The following is a 17523-nucleotide window of genomic DNA, read 5'->3' as shown; positions in this document are numbered from 1 at the left end:
ATTGGAATATATCATAAAATGACAAGGGATAAAAAAGGCAAGCCATTCACACAATTAACTGACACAAAGCTATTTGCTATTTAAAACTGGGATATCTGCAGATTGCAGTTTTGTGAAGCTAGGGACCCAGAGATTAAAACACAAGCATCTTCAACTCCTTCAAAGCATTGCTTTCCAACCAGCTGGACCCCCAGGCTCCTAGTAACTGCCCTTGTAATTTTGAAAAAACAACACAAAAGGACAGATATTGTAGTTTAGTTGTATATTTTGCAGTTTCTTGTTTTATTCTGTGTCTGTGCTTTTGACATCAGTGAAAATGTGTGGTCTAAAACTACGGCAATTGCAGTAGCAAAACAACCCGTGCAGGCATATAGAGGGTTCTCATAAGCCCATAACAAGCACAAGATAAGAGTGAAATGCATTCAGAAACTTCTATAGGGGGCTAGAGACCTTTTCACAGACTAGTTGTTACAACTCAGAGACTATATATTTGACGGCTCTTAACCACCCTTGCAAGGTAGTTCAAACACGACACAGAACCCATCTTAATGGCCTGTGGGAAGAGCTATGCCAGCACTGAATCACTATAGTGAGCGTGACATAAAAGGTAACATCCCAGACGTACATATAGAGGCATACAGTATGCAGAGGCTGATTAAGACATCTATATTGTATGTGTGTGTGCCATTTTGGAAGGTTTTAAGCATGTGCTAGACTAGTAGTGGCATGCTTGTAGCGTCTGACAAAGTACTCCATTAGTGCAATGGAGATTTATTTAATTTATTTATATATACACTTTTGTTTTACCATGTTTTTATTAAAAGATCACTAAGGATGAAGCACCTACTGCACTGTTTATCTCACCGGATGACCAATTTACAGGGGATTTCTGTGTTGCAGGCTCAGTGTAATGCCTTGTTGGTTAGAATGTGTGACCTAAGAAAGCACAAGGCACATGACATTCTTGGAAGAGTGCCTACAACATGTTGCAATCACATAAAGACCCAAAGCAGTATTGTAGGTTTTGTTTCAAAACATTATAGTACATTGGGATTGGCTAAAACTTGAGGTGGATAAAAGTCCAGTTGTCTCCCTCGTGCACACTCTCCAGACCACGTCACAGAAAACATCGAAATGCTTAATCTTTATTTTTTAGCCTTTTAAAGATGAAATTTGTTTCCCAAATCTATCCAGAAGTGCCTGCTTAAAGCTTTGCTGTAGTCGTCACCCCCGACCTATCATCTGTTGCCTTGTTCAGTTTATTGCATTTGGTTCTCAAGTAGTCTTTGCCAGTCACTCCTGTTTCATCCAGATTGGTTTTCTGCCACTCTCCAACTTCATGATCTGAAGTCTTTTAGACTGGATTGTAGAAGTCTTGCAGAGTTCAGGTTCCCTCTGCAAATGTTTCCAAATACTTGTAATACAGCCATGCTATTGTTGCAATACTCGGGCACAACCCTAACATAATGGCAGGAATGTATGTCCTTCACTGGGTTAGAGAAGCGAATAAGTAATAATTATTATTATCCCCTGTGAAGGGGGATATAGTGGAGGTGTTACATACATACTGTACATATATACTATATGTTTCCATATATCTGGAGAACAGCTTATCGAATTGTCATTAAACTTGGTATTAACGTTATTTAGCATAAGTTATTGGGTACCACATTCAAGGGGTATATACAGGTGTTTGTCTGCCAATATTACAAAAATACGTCTGTATACTTGGTAAATGATCATTGGTTGCCTGAAATGATTGATCAGTTTTCAGTGTGGCATTTTCCTATATATTTCCTACTTACAGTAGCTAAAATGTTTGACAAATTGGGGAGGGGGACACAAATACATATAAGAAAATATCAAGCTCTATAATTTGCTTTAGGCTCTTAGAAGTATAATGTGTGCAGTAAAATAAACACTTTTTTAAAATGCATTAATCGTAATTAAAAAGGAGTTGACTTGTTTGTGGTGAATGTTGCCAGAATCAATAACACATTGACCTCCAGCAATGGCATCTATAAAAAGCTGCTGCTCTGAATTTATAAAGGCCCAGCTATGTTTAGAAAGATTTAAGAACTCTTAGAGATTGGATATAAAGGGACCTTGCTGCTAACCCTAAGCAAATCGACACGGTTTCATACAGATCAACACTGCTTTGTGCCAAGACATTCAAGCCATGTCTGATGTGTACATTCGTGCTGATATTGGAATTTGCGGCATGACGGGTAACATGTGTCGGGTTTCACTGTACACGCCGCTGTTTAGATACGAGACGTTCCAAGATATAAATAGCTGTGCTATTTTAGACAAGGGTCCAATTAGGAAGAGATGAAAAATGTATAGCTCTCCAGAGGCTTTGTTACAATCTTCTGTGATTCACCAGGACCCTCAGGAGGAATTTAGAGTGTTAGGTACAGCTTGCAGTTGGATGATTTTGTGATCAGTATCACCCAATGTATTTGAGTTTCTCAAAAGCTGTTTAAGTTCAGTTGGTCAATAGAGTAATTTTATTGTTAAATGGAGGAGTTTTAAAAGAAGCAGCTAAAACCAGTATGCAACCCATTTCATGGAGTACAGGGGTGTGCAATTTAAAAAAATAAAAAAAAAACTTGTCTAAGGGACAAAATGCTAGAAAAATCCACTTGTCCTTCATAAAAATCTACTTGCCCCCTCACCGTCCCACAAAATGCGCACACACACACACACACACACACACACACACACACACACACACACACACAGAATCACTTGGGATTTTGGGAATGAACACAATCAATTGGTGATTTAATAATAATAATAATAATAATAATAATAATAATAATAATAATAATAATAATAATCTTTGCTTCTGGAAATCAAATAAAGAAAATGTAATTAATTGAAAATGTAATTAAATGTGTAAAAAATGAAAAACACTAATCAAAACAAAATGTCTCATTGGTCAAAGTAAAATAACACAAATATGAAGTACACTTTAGTAAAAGGAATACCTTGGTTTGCTTCCGGGTAGCATTCACTCTCACCCCTAACTCCTCTAACTCACTTCTAAACTCTGAGCCCAGAGTGGGTCTTTTATACCATGGCTAAAGCCTCAATTACCCATTAAACAATTACCTTATTAAGGCTCCAGCCACATTCTCACGAGCTGCTCGGGGATGGGGATTCAACCCCACCCCTGCCAACCACTAAATTTCGCTTATGGAGACATTTTTGAAAATTTAATTTGAGTACTTATGAATGAATTTTAAAACTTAACTTTTACATTCAAAACTAGGAAATCTGAGGGTATATTTCATCATAGAGTGAAAATGTTATTCTCTTAATCGTCAGATTCTCAGCGGTTTAGAAAGGTATAATACAGTACACCGTCTACGAATATTTGTCCTGATACACAAGCAGAGTCACGTTATGTCAATGTTCACCGGAGCGAAAGGGTTAAAGGATTGGTTTCTAAACTATGTTACCCAGAAAAATGGCGATGAGGCTTGTTTAATACATTTTGGTTTCCTATATGGCCATTGGAAAAAGAGAAATTTAGTTTTGTGGGCATTTCAGCGGGAGACTGAGGGTACTCAGCAGTCAAGGTCAGAATTTGAAGAACAGAGTAGTTTAGTAAGAGTGCAATGCTATGGAGTAATTTCAAAATTGTATTAAAAATTGTCAATCATATAGCTTTACAAACCTACTGCCAACGACCTGGTTTTAAGTAGCTTTTATAAATAAAATTGCTTGCATATAAAATAATTTAAATGTTTTTGTAATCACGTTAAATATTCTTCCCAGAGCTGGCGGTCAAACATTACTGGGCTCCTTCTGCAGACAAAGGCAATTTTAATAGTATTGTTGCATTCATTTAAATATGTTTTGTTACTGTGTGTGACTGAGGGTTTGTGAATTAAAAGGATATTTGTGTACTCTTTATATATTGGTGTCCCTCACACAAATATTGTTGTCCCGGGCGTCGGGCGATATGAACTGCACACCCCTGTTATAAAAGGGGGGAGTTGATCTATTGAAATAATTAAGGTATACTTGGGACATTGCATTGTTGGGAACACAGAACAGTGAGTGCAGCAGTTTAGGGTCCACATTCAAAAAATCCTGATTGTTTGTACTGCATGTCTGTCTGTCCGTCCATCTGTCACACAGGTGATCACAATAACTGCTTAAATTTTGTACCAAACTTTTGTCATACACCCCTAGCCTATTCACATTTTGTATTGCATTTGGCTATAATATAATAGTTAAGTTTTTTATAAATATTTTTTTACTTATTCTTACATGCACTCATTCACTTTCTTACATTGTATGTAGTCCAAAAACCATTAAATGACTTTGGTTTATCTATTTTAGGTTGCATCTTATACGGCCATTTTAAATACAACACAATAACTGTTTTGATTTTGTACCAATCTACAAAAAACTACAACATCTCATTTTACACACTTATGCCATTTTCACACACTAACACTGGTACTGAACCATCAAAGACTTACAAAACTACCCATTCACACAGCACAAAATTGCACCATCTATTCTGCTATAATACTGTCAGAACCCTTTCACACAGCCAAAGGGATCACGAGAGATGAACTTTCAAACTGTCAGTCAACAGCTCATTCAGTCATCAACAATCATAAAAATTACACTGTCTTTGGCTGAACTGGATTTGACTTTGTTTTGGATTCTACCATACAATATAACAACTTTGTAAGGTTGAAGGAGCATGACGTGCAATGCAGGTCTCGTATTTTACTGCGATTTCGAAAAAAAAAAAAAAAAGAGATCAGCTGTTCAGGCAATAGCAGAGAGCAAAAATATCAGGGTGCCCTATTCGCTTTACAAAAATTATGCTTGAGGGATCGAACACCAATACGGGGATTTCTTTATTTATTTATACCACTGATGTGGCTACATTTCCATGAGTTATTTTACATCATCTCATGAAAAGATAGTGACTGGATCTTCACAACAAATACACTGTATGTAATTGCTATACACCCAGTCCACCTATCAAAAGCTCCATACAGCCTAATCTGTACTTGTGTAAAAATTAACAGATATCCGTACTGTACCTTCCAATGAGTTTGGGGAGCAACATCGTTACTGACATTTATAGAACATGTAAACATTTGTGGCATAAACAAGATACTGGCAAGTCATGAAACACACATACGGCATTCAAACAAAACAGCATAACTAGATAAAGCAACCAATGTATTTGTTTTAAATGTATTTATTAAATGAGAGACTAGTAAGCCAATACATCTCTAGTACTTAAATATCGGTAGGCTACCAGTAGTTGTAAATCATCATTAGGTTCCGCTTCTCTGTACTGACAGAATGACCGTCTTCAGTGCAATGTTGTTTTATTGCAATAAAAGTTTATTTTAATACATTAAAAAAAAACTAACGCAACTGCATGTGTTTTAAAAATAAAAATGAAAGCGTTTTCTTTATCAGCATTCGTGGTGTCTTGAAGATATGTCATGAAATTAAAAAAAAACACAGAGTGGTTTTCATGACGTATCTTGTTTTATACCATGTACGCTGACATAAAGACTTACTGTCTGGGGTGGATTAAGCATGGTGCATGTGCCCAGGGGCCCCAGTCACAAGGGCGTCTAGATGCAACAGCGGCTCACACACACACACAAACACACACTACTTAACTAGTCTGCCAGCCTGAACTGACCAGGTGGCTACAATATATTGAACTTGCATTCATGAAGAGCTATTGTTTACATTTTTCGAGTACAAGTAATTATAATTATTTCGAGTACTCTAACCCACCCCTAACGATGAGTGCTGTCACTACCAAGAAGTCAATACGGGAAAAAGTAAAAGCTATCTGAAGACCCAGAAAATTACATATTAGAACATAAGAACAAGAACATAAGAACATAAGAAAGTTTACAAAACAAGAGGAGGCCATTCGGCCCATCTTGCTCGTTTGGTTGTTAGTAGCTTATTGATCCCAAAATCTCATCAAGCAGCTTCTTGAAGGATCCCAGGGTGTCAGCTTCAACAACATTTCTGGGGAGTTGATTCCAGACCCTCACAATTCTGTGTAAAAAAGTGTCTCCTATTTTCTGTTCTGAATGCCCCTTTGTCTAAACTCCATTTGTGACCCCTGGTCCTTGTTTCTTTTTTCAGGCTGAAAAAGTCCCTTGGGTCAACACTGTCAATACCTTTTAGAATTTTGAATGCTTGAATTAGGTCGCCACAAGTCTTCTTTGCTCAAGACTGAACAGATTCAATTCTTTTAGCCTGTCTGCATATGACATGCCTTTTAAGCCCGGAATAATTCTGGTCGCTCTTCTTTACACTCTTTCTAGAGCAGCAATATCTTTTTCATAGCGAGGTAACCAGAACTGCACACAATATTCAAGATGAGGTCTTACTAGTGCATTGTACAGTTTTAACATTACTTCCATTGATTTAAATTCAACACTTTTCACAATGTATCCGAGCATCTTGTTAGCTTTTTTTATAGCTTCCCCACTAGATTAAGTCTAGATGAAGACATTTCTGAGTCAACAAAAACTCCTAGGTCTTTTTCATAGATTCCTTCTCCAATTTCAGTATCTCCCATATGATATTTATAATGTACATTTTTATTTCCTGCATGCAGTACCTTACACTTTTCTCTATTAAATGTCATTTGCCATGTGTCTGCCCAGTTCTGAATCTTGTCTAGATCATTTTGAATGACCTTTGCTGCTGCAACAGTGTTTGCCACTCCTCCTATTTTTGTGTCGTCTGCAAATTTAACAAGTTTGCTTACACGATCTCCCTTTCCTAAAACCATGTTGACTGTCTCCCAGTACCCTGTTACCATATAGGTAATTTTCCATTTTGGATCTTATTATAGTTTCCATAAGTTTGCATATAATAGAAGTCAGGCTTACTGGTCTGTAGTTACCTGGTTCAGTTTTGTTTCCCTTTTTGTGGATCGGTATTACGTTTGCAATTTTCCAGTCTGTCGGTACCACCCCTGTGTCAAGAGACTGCTGCATGATCTTGGTTAGCGGTTTGTAAATTACTTCTTTCATTTCTTTGAGTACTACTGGGAGGATCTCATCCGGCCCAGGGGATTTGTTTATTTTAAGAGCTCCTAGTCCCTTTAACACTTCTGCCTCAGTTATGCTAAAGTTATTTAAAACTGGATAGGAACTGGATGACATGTGGGGCATGTTGTCAGTATCTTCCTTTGTAAAAACTTGTGAAAAGTAATCATTTAATATATTTGCTATTTTTTTTCCTTCATCTACAATTTTGCCATTTGTATCTCTTAAACATTTAATCTCCTCTTTGAATGTTCTCTTGCTGTTGTAATATTGGAAAAACATTTTGGAATTGGTTTTAGCTCCCTTAGCAATGATCATTTCTATTTCTCTCTTGGCCTTTCTAACTTCCTTTTTGACTTGCGTTTGCAGTTCTGTGTACTCTTTCTGCATACTTTCTTTTTGGTCCTTTTTTAATGCTCTGTAAAGTGCCTTTTTTCGCTGAATATTTGTTTTAATTGATCTATTAAACCATTTTGGCAATTTAGTTTTACATTTAGATTTGTCTACTTTAGGGATATAATTGTTTTGCGCCTCTAGTACTACATTTTTGAAGAACATCCATCCTTCTTCTGTGGGTGTTTTCTCTATTTTACTCCAATCTACTTCTGTTAGTCTCTGTTTCATACCTTCATAGTTTGCTTTTCTAAAATTGTAAACCTTAGCTTTAGTCATTACTTTTGGGGATTTAAAAAACACTTCAAATGAGACCATGTTGTGGTCTGAGTTTGCCAGTGGTTCTCTGACCTCTGTTTTAGTTATTCTATCTTCGTTATTTGAAAAGACTAAATCAAGGCATGCCTCCCCTCTAGTGGGTGCCTTCACAAATTGTGTTAGGAAGCAGTCATTTGTCATTTCCACCATTTCTATTTCATCCTTCGTGCTACCCACCGGGTTTTCCCATTTTATATGGGGGAAGTTGAAATCCCCCATTAGTATGGCTTCTCCTTTGCTACACGCATTTCTAATGTCATTGTATAACAGATTATTTTGCTCACCGTCTGAATCTGGCGGTCTATAGCATGCTCCTATTATTATGCCCTTTGAATTTTTGTCCGTTATTCTGACCCATATTGATTCGGTTTTATTTTCTTTGTCCAGGTTTAACACCTGGGCTTCAAGACTGTTTCTTATGTATAGCGCTACCCCTCCTCCTCTTCTGTCCTGCCTGTCTTTCCTATACAGTGTATACCCACAAATATTATATTCGTCCCCATCACTCTCAGACAACCAAGTTTCTGTAACACCTATCACATCATAGTTACCTGTTAGTGCAGTAGCTTCAAGTTCTAGAATTTTGTTTCTGATACTTCTAGCATTTAGATAAATACATTTAATGGTTGTCTTACCTGAGTTGTTGTTCTTGTTTTGATGCGGTCTCCCTTCTGTTTTTTTGTTGATTTCTCCCCCCTTCCTTTCTAGTTTAAATGCTTCCGAACCTGCTCGAGGATCTTTTCTCCGAGTAGACTGGTTCCCTTGTTATTTAAATGCAGTCCATCCCGTCTATACAGATAGTCCTCGTTGTAGAATGTGGTCCAATGATCAAGATAGGTGAAGCCTTCCCGTGTGCACCACGTCTTCAGCCATGCGTTTTGATTAATTATTTCCAGCTGTCCATATGGTCCTTTGCAAGGTGCCGGTAGTATACCAGAAAATACCACAGTTTTGGTTTTCTCTTTTAATTTCCTTCCTAGCTCTCTGAATTTGTTTTGCAGGGATTTTGGTCTGTCTCTTCCAATGTTGTTTGTACCGATGTGGACGACTACTACCGGGTCATCTCCTGTTCGTTCTAGGAGCCTGTCCACGTTCTCAGTGATGTGCTTGACCGAGGCTCCCGGAAGGCAGCACACTGTTGTAGTAAGGGGGTCCAAACTGCGAATTGAACTTGCTGTGTTTCTCAATATGGAGTCCCCAACAATCATGACCTCCCTTCTTTTTGCTGTCTGGTCACCACTGTCAATGGGATCCTGGATGTTGTTCCTTTCATTCTCTTGTTGTTGGTTCTGCTCATCAAAATTCTGAAGTGACTCAAATCTGTTGGTTGTTTTGATTTCTGGTGGTTGTGTTTGACAAAGTTTCTTTTTTTCCCTGCTTCTGCCTACCTGAACCCAGATGTTCTGACCTTCTATCTCCCTGGTGGCTTTCAGTCTGTTAGGGGTGATGCAGACTTCCATGAATTGTGGGTGTACCAGTTCCTCAAGATCCTGTTGCCGTCTCACTTCTTCCAGCTCCATTTCTAGCATGCTTACTAGTTTATGCAAATCCTGGATCGCGCGGCACTTTACGCACACTTGGTTTAGCTCCGCTGGGTTTTCTCGGATTTCCCACATCAAGCAGGTGTCACAGATTACTGGCTTGAAGACCATGTTGAGGTTTTTTTTTTTTTTGAAGTTTAGTTTCTTCTGCAGCCGTCAGCCTGCTTTCAAACTGCTTCTAAACTGCTCTGTACTTTTCCACGCCTGTACTTCTCCCACTCGCTGTCGCTTCCACTCGCTATCGCTGGGAAGACTGCCTCGTTTAACTGCGTTGTTCTGCTGTGCTGTTGGCTCCTCCCCTCGCCCGTGTCTCAGAACAGCGCTGAATTTGAATCGGCTGCTCCGAGTTTCAGCTTGTTTGTTATCAGAAAAACACACGCGGCTGTTTGACTTTGAGCTGCTGCTGTGTTTCCCCAATGCCCTCTGTTTTCTGATTAAAGCAATTAAAGATGCAATTTCTCCTTTCTGCTTCTAAACTGCTCTGTACTTTCACACCTGAACTTCTCCCACTCGCTGTCGCTTCCACTCGCTGTCGCTGGGAAGACTGCCTCGTTTAACTGATACTAATATTGTCAAAGCTGGAGAAGGATACAAGATTTCCAAGCATTTGAGTATCCCAGTTTCAACTATTGTTTCTATTATCAAGACATACAAGACTCATGGTATCGTCACAATAAACTGTCATAATAAATAATCACACACACACACAAACTCTGCATTCAAGCATTTGTATATCAGCTGACAAGGACTCGGCTCATATCCCATCATGCCTTTCTGCTTAAAGACATGCAGCCTCTATACATGAACCCCCAATATCTCAGCACCTGGGTACATATTTTTACTAAATCACAAATACGTTTTTTTGGGTGCATATGTATAGCGATAATGTAGTAAATATCACCTTACAGTGTGATGCATGAACAGCACTATATAAGTAAAAGCTGCATTAGTTTTATATTTATTTACACAAAAATACAAAAAAAAACTGCAGCATTTACTGTTAAATTGTTTAAACCAACTGCTAAAATCACAATGGAGTCAGTGTATTAGTCACCTTAATGCAGTTCAAATTATACAGTATATTTTCTTCATAAATTAAGGGAAAACATAATACATGTTTTCATTATACAGTAAGTATTTGGGCAACACAGTATACATTCTCTTCCTTGTAAACAAAAACCTTATTTGGTATAATTCCATTAAAACGCTATTAATACATGAATCACGGTTGTAGCAGCAGTTTAAGTATTCTGTAAATATTTTGTCAAATAGCTAAAAAAGTACAACGCTTATGGGGCTGTCGGTGATCGTTTTCAAAAGATGTCGGCATGGGCATATGCAAACCAATGGAATACCGTGTGTGTGTGTGTGTGTGTATATATTAATAGGAGACAGAGGAGAGACAGACATTTTAATTTTCACGATCATGTCGCCTTCTAAACAAAATTGTAGATATCAGTACAGCACTAGCCTTGCCCCATTGCCGCTGTACTCTATGCATCCAGGGCAGGTCAAACATCAAGGGAAAAAAAGGTCAAATTGTGTCCCTTCCTGCGAGTTCAATCAGGCAGTGTGCGATGCCCGCTCGCAAAGATTTTCCTTGCGACATGACCTCCTCCTCCTGAGATGCGACGGTCGCATTGGGCAGTGTGTTCCATGCTTTACTACAAAGTAAATAAATAAATAAAAATAAAAATCACGCATACTTGCCAAAGTATATATTGAAATGTGCTTGCGCTAGGCCGCCCCCTGAAATAAATGTCCTGATGAATTTCTCTTAACGAGCCTGTGTCATCAAATACAATATAACATTCATTAAATATAACATTTAACACCCCCCCTCCCCCCATCTTGCTTGCACTAGCATGTACGTGTCCTGAACTGTCGTTAGTAACTGAAGATTTTAAACAGTTGCTCCGATTTGGTGTAGGAAAGGTATTACTAGGCAACGCTGCCGCAGCCGAGGGGACTTGCTCCTGAAGACTTGCGTGAAAAAATTAATTTATTTCCCTTTTTTGCATTGCATCCATGTTTGTCGCGTAATGTGTGAGACTGCGTTCGCTCTTATGTCCAGAAACTGAAATAATGTGCCTGTCTTCAACTCCAGCCTCACTTTACAGGGAATTTGAAAAGGCCTTGGCTGTTCTGGGTGAAGTTTGAAAACGTACAGCTTAAAGCTTTTTAAAAAAGGACAATTTTCAAAATCTGAATGAGTACATTCGTATATCAGGTACTGGGTCTGTCTTAAGACAACCTTGGTGACTTTTGGTCTGTAATTCTGACGTTTAAGTGACATATTCACGGCCAGTGCCATCGGTAAATACAACAAAGCTATTTTTTTTTTTTTTACAGAGATTAGCAGTGTTTCTTTCCTCGTCTTCGAAAGAAACTGTACTTGAACCATACTGTGGCAGAGCAGAGCTCTGCCCTTTATAGATTGGCAGGGATGGGGTTAAATTCCTCTACCTGCCTGGGTTTATTGTGTTCAGGTAGCTGGGGTTGATTGGAGTAATTAACGATCAATCAGCACCCAGCCATCTCACATAAAAGGAGGCCTCAGGTTCCCATTAGAGAGAAGAGGGAGCTGAGGAAGCAAGCCGACAGTTCTTGCTGGTTTTTTTGGTTTGCTGTTTTGTATTTTTTTGTATTTCTGATCCAGTGAAGGCATCGCCCAGCCTGGAAACCTATATTTTTGTAAGTTTTGCTTTGTGGTTTGACATTTGTGTATAAATACCTTTGTTTTGGCCCTTGTGCCCTTTTATTTTGTGCTTAATTTATGAAGTTTTTTTTTTTTTTTTTTTTTAAACTGCAGTCTGTCTCTGGGCCTCCATCCACTAGCCAGCCTGTCATACATACTTTAAGAGCAAGTTAGTAGATATTTTTTTCATTCCGTTCTGACGTATACAGTTTCTTCAGATCTGTTCTTGAAAATCAGCTTTTTATGACTTGTATAATTTAAGCTATGACAAGCTGCATGTTTAGCTTGCAGATTTAGGTGTTTGTTTGCCTGACGGAATTCAGAATTTTTAGCGATATCGGTATTTTTATTCCAGGGGTGTTGCCGAAGGTAACGGTTAATTCAGTGCTCGAGACTTCTTTACAGTTTATGCATTTAAACTTCTTGTGTATGCAGGTATGTATGCATATACACACAAATTTCTTCTTAACCAAGCCAAACTAAAACAGCTAAACAACTTAAATTTGGTTAGTGCATGCCTTCTATGAAAGGCACAGACTTTAAAATGAATGTGATCCAATACATTGACAGGAACTGCCTGGAAAGGACTGTCACTCCAGCTGTGTAAAGTGAAGACAAGTATGAATTTCCTCAGAGGGGTAATATGGCAGATGGAAATAAAGTTGTTGTACTGACAGTCAGAACACTGGAATTGTCAGCCTCTCAGTATGTACTTAAGCTTGCTTTTACTCTGTGCTGAAAGCATTACTTTACAGAAAGACTACCCTAGAAAAAAGCCATCAGGGTTTTGAATTCAGAAATCAGAATACATTTCTTCTGAGTTCTTCAAACTAAACTTGCTTATTCAACACTGCAAACTATGCATGCTCTGCTCTCCATACTAGAACACTAAACTCTATGAAAGCAAGAAGTGAAGTCCTGCCAAATAGACAATGAAACAAAAAAACATCCAAGCCATTTCTTTCCGTCAGCAGACGCTAACGTCTTTCAAACATTTCCTTATGCTTGGGAAGTAGTCAGCAAGAAAGCCTGAAATTCATTTCAGCAAAAACACACACCCACCACTCAGTATAGTGTTCAATCTGCTCCAAAACATTACCTGCATGATTATTTCATTTCTTTCCAAATTTATTTTTAAATAAAATCCATGGTGGGGCTACCCGTGACAGACAGCTGTAAATCTGAGAGTCGCTGTAAATCTGCATAAACCATGCATGCATAAAGGACGTGGGTACCTGCATCCCTGAGAGCCTTGATGTTCACATACTGTATCACTCATTTAGGACTGCCATCAGTGCTTCTCATTTGAAGAAGCCCCTCCTTCCTTTCAAGTGATCTTATCTTAAGCCCCACTGAAAGAGCAAGTCAAGCATACTACTCAATTAACACAACTATTTTAAGCAAGCTAAAACAAACTTGGGTTCCACTCATGTGAAATGGGAATTAAACTTATTTTATCTGGATGCACAACCAGTCAAGTAAAAACAAGCACTCAGCAGGTTAGGCACAATACCTACAGCAAATTATGTAATGTAATGTTAATGTAATGTAATTAACAGCATTTTCCCAGGAGCCAATCCTGTCCCACAGACTTTAATGTTAATGGAATTCTGATACTAGACAATTGCACACCGCTTACTGACAACTTTATTACTAGTTGTGAGTGCTACAGAGCACACTTGCATGACTTATGTGCATACTTCATGCAGCTTTTATAACACACTGAATGGATAAGAGCGCAAACAAAAGTATGCAATGTTATTGTAAGAGCGAAAACTGAAATGGTAGGATCCAGGAATGGCAAAATGAAATTAGTTAACATGCCAGAGCAACGTGCATGAGGAACGCAGCAGACAGGCTTGTGAAAGAATCTTGGGGAGGCCTTCAACCAGCAGTGGATTAAAAAAGGCTGAAGACAGACAGAGAGAAACACTACACTTTTTTTTTTTATTTTTAACAATTATAATAAAAACAAATGCGCTTTTTGGGCAATAGTTATTTCCATTGCCCAAGAGGTGTACCCTCACTAACTCTTGTGTAACCAGTGTGTTAGTTGGAGAATCAGGCAATGGGATATGGCTGAGCGCATCTGCAATCGCTATGTCCGAGCCAGAACAGTACATAAGCATGTATTCATAAGCTGATAACGTCAAGGCAAAACGCTGAATTCTAGCTGAAGCTACAGGTGGAATAGCTTTGCCTTAACCGAACATGCCTATCAGACAATTGTGACATGTCGTCCATGCAGGTATTGATGGAACTTTGACAATATGATTGAGAGACCCTCTTTCTCCAGTTGAGAGTAGCCCTTTTCAGCTGCAGTTACATTACAAGATTTATATTTGTTCCCTGAAAAAGTGTAAATTTCAACACTACTGGATTTCAATTTCTACATGTGGACTGTCCCAAGAATTCAGTTTAACAAAACTAGGTATATAAAAACACAACAGGACAGCTTCACTGGGGAAGTAAGTCAAACTCAAAAATATATACATGTTTTGGGGAAGTAGTACCAGGGTGCTCAGAAACTGATGTCACATTGTCACTGCATACCATTTACAGTTGAAACACACTGTGGATGGCTGGAATCCTGGACCTTTATAAATGTTAGTTTTGCTCTCTAGTGGTCAAACATGTTTTTTTTAGTAGAAGAATGGATACTAATCATTTCTACATGTACAAGCAACAGTCCACACAATTTATATATAATGTATATATTTCGGGTGAAAAGAGTTTCTTCGAAGCTCCTTATTAAAAGAAGTAACCAATATTTTATGTCTGAGATTACATAAAAGCATGCCTACTTTTACATTCAACATTGGAAGGTCAGCCCAGGGTTACATTTTATATCTCTGTCCTGCTAAGATTGTATTTCCATGTTCAAGTATTTGTTAATTTGCAAAACAGAATAACCATTTTATGTAACACTGTATTTATATATACATATCTATCTATCTCACACATATATATTACACACACCCTTCTTATTACGAACACCCGTTTAACGATTCCATCAGCAAGAACCAATCTGGTTAGATACAATCTCTGTAACAAAATCTGAGACGGTAAATCACATCTAAAACCACTACTGGATGCTAGAATAACCAGTCTATAGTTCTATAAAGTCACGTGCTAAATACCACCCAGTAACTATTATTTATTTTTTATTTTAGTTTTAAGCATCTACAAATGAGCAGCAACAGATACATTCAGTGGAACAATCCCATTACTTACAATCTGTAGTCTACGCTCACATTTATAGTGGTTTAAAAAAATAAAAATAAAATTAAAAAGTCAAAAGGTCAAAAGTTTTAGAACACCCACATTTTTCCAGTTTTTATTGAAATTTAAGCAGTTCGTCCAGTGAATAACCTGAAATGATACAAAAAGGTACCTGGTAAACTGCCAGAGGTTAAAAAAAAAAGTTTAGGTTACCAAAAACTGAAAAATAATGTACATTTCAGAGTTATACAAAAATGCCTTTTTCAGGGAACGAGTAAAGGGTTAACAACTTACAGCTGTTCTGCAGCAATGAAAGTAAATTAAGCCTTTAAAGTTGATGCTAACAATTCCTACAGGTGTCCCAACTTTTGTTGATTACTTACAAACCCTCTGTCTGTATAAAAGCAGTGCTGGAACAGACTGTGTTACTACACCCTCTTAAGCATTATTTGGACAGTATTGTTCTGAGGGAAGTAGTATATTGCTCTCATAATGGCGAGAAAAAGGCAATTAAGAAAGGAAGACAGACAGACCATTATAACCCTTAAAAGTGTTGGTCTTTCCTTTAGAGAAATTGCAAAGAAAGCCAAGGTGTCAGCGAGTACAGTTTCCTACACCATCAAAAGGCACTTGGAAACTGGAGGAAACTCTGACAGGAAGCGGTCCAGCAGACCCAAAGCCACAACAGAATCAGAAGACAAGTTTCTGAGAGTCAACAGCTTGCGTGACAGGCAGCTCACAGGACAACAGCTTCAAGCACAGCTTAACACTGGTCGAAGTAAGGAAGTGTCATTTTCAACTATGAAGAGAAGACTTCGAGCTGCAGGTTTGACAGGTTGAGTGGCAGTAAGAAAGCCATTAATAAGATGGCAAAATAAGAAAAAGAGGCTTGCCTGGGCCATGAAGCACCGCCAGTGGACTACTGGAGACTGGAAGAAGGTCTTATGGACTGATGAATCAAAATTTGAAATCTTCGGGTCATCACGCAGGGTTTTTGTACGCCGTCGAGGAGGCGAAAGGATGGTTCCTCGGTGTGTGACACCAACTGTCAAACATGGAGGAGGAAGCGCGATGGTCTAGGGCTCTTTTGCTGGATCCAGAGTCAGCGACTTGCACAGAGTGAGTGGCACCCTGAACCAAAATGGCTACCACAGAATTTTGCAGCGCCATGCAATACCCTCAGGTATACATCTAGTTGGTCAGGGGTTCATCCTACAGCAAGATAATGACCCAAAACATACCTCCAGGCTAAGTCAGAAGTACCTTAGAAGAAAAGAACAAGACGGTACGCTTCAAATCATGGAATGGCCAGTACAGTCTCCAGACTTAAACCCCATTGAGCTGGTTTGGGATGAAATAGACAGAAGGGTGAAAGCAAAGCAACCTACAAGTTCAACACAATTGTGGGAACTTCTGCAAAAGTGTTGGGAAGAACTTTCCGAAAAATATTTGATTTCCATTGTAGAAAGAATGCCACGAGTGTGTTCGGCTGTTATATCTGCAAAAGGTTGCTACTTTGAGTCAATTTTGATTACATTTTGTTAAACAAAACGATTCCATGATTTCTTTTTTTATCTCCAATTGTTTATTTGTTCTATGCTTTAATTTCAGAGTACATTGAGATATTTAAACTGCATAAATTTCAATAAAAACTGGAAAAATGGAGGTGTTCTAAAACTTTTGACTGGTAGAGACAGAGTGTGTGTGGGTGTAATTTATTTCACACACACACACACATTATATATATATATAAACATAAGCTGTAATTAAGGGATCTTCGGAAGTTTACAATAGTTTTGTTCTAAACTTGTGCAACATTTTAAAAAAATGAATTCCAGTTAGGGTGCTAAGTTACCAAAATTATTTTTAAAAAAAAGCAGCATTTCGAAAGAAATTCACCTGGGAAGAACATACATATTTATTAAAGACAAGTACGTACAAGATTAACCTGGCAAAACATAATACAGAACCTATATGGAAAAAAAATATTATATCAGTGTTTGTTTTCTGTTCTAAATTACCATCACATTAAAAAGGCCAGGATTTGTCTTTAATTTACAAAAAAAAAAGAAAAAAAAAAACACACAAAACACAACACTTAGAGATGGAATTCAGCCATTAATAGAAATTGTCAGTGCAATTTTGAGGGGTTAAAATGTGTAAACAGAAGAGAGAAAGAAGAAAAAGATCCACCCTTTTAAGAATCATGTTGCATTTCAACTCCCTTATTTTATTATTTTTTTAAATGAACAAGGATCAATCCTGTGTGGTGGGAAAA

General features: G+C 38.1%; 1 protein-coding gene across 2 annotated transcripts in view; it reads right to left on the bottom strand.

Moving 5' to 3' along the window:
- The window catches only part of LOC121314797 (growth factor receptor-bound protein 10-like), a 156687-nt gene that overhangs the window by 130104 nt on the left and 9060 nt on the right, over positions 1-17523 (bottom strand). The gene's annotated exons all lie outside the window — the stretch shown is intronic.

This window comes from Polyodon spathula, chromosome 4 (genome assembly GCF_017654505.1).
Source record: "Polyodon spathula isolate WHYD16114869_AA chromosome 4, ASM1765450v1, whole genome shotgun sequence".
Taxonomy (NCBI): domain Eukaryota; kingdom Metazoa; phylum Chordata; class Actinopteri; order Acipenseriformes; family Polyodontidae; genus Polyodon; species Polyodon spathula.
This window is presented reverse-complemented; position numbering and strand designations above follow the sequence as displayed.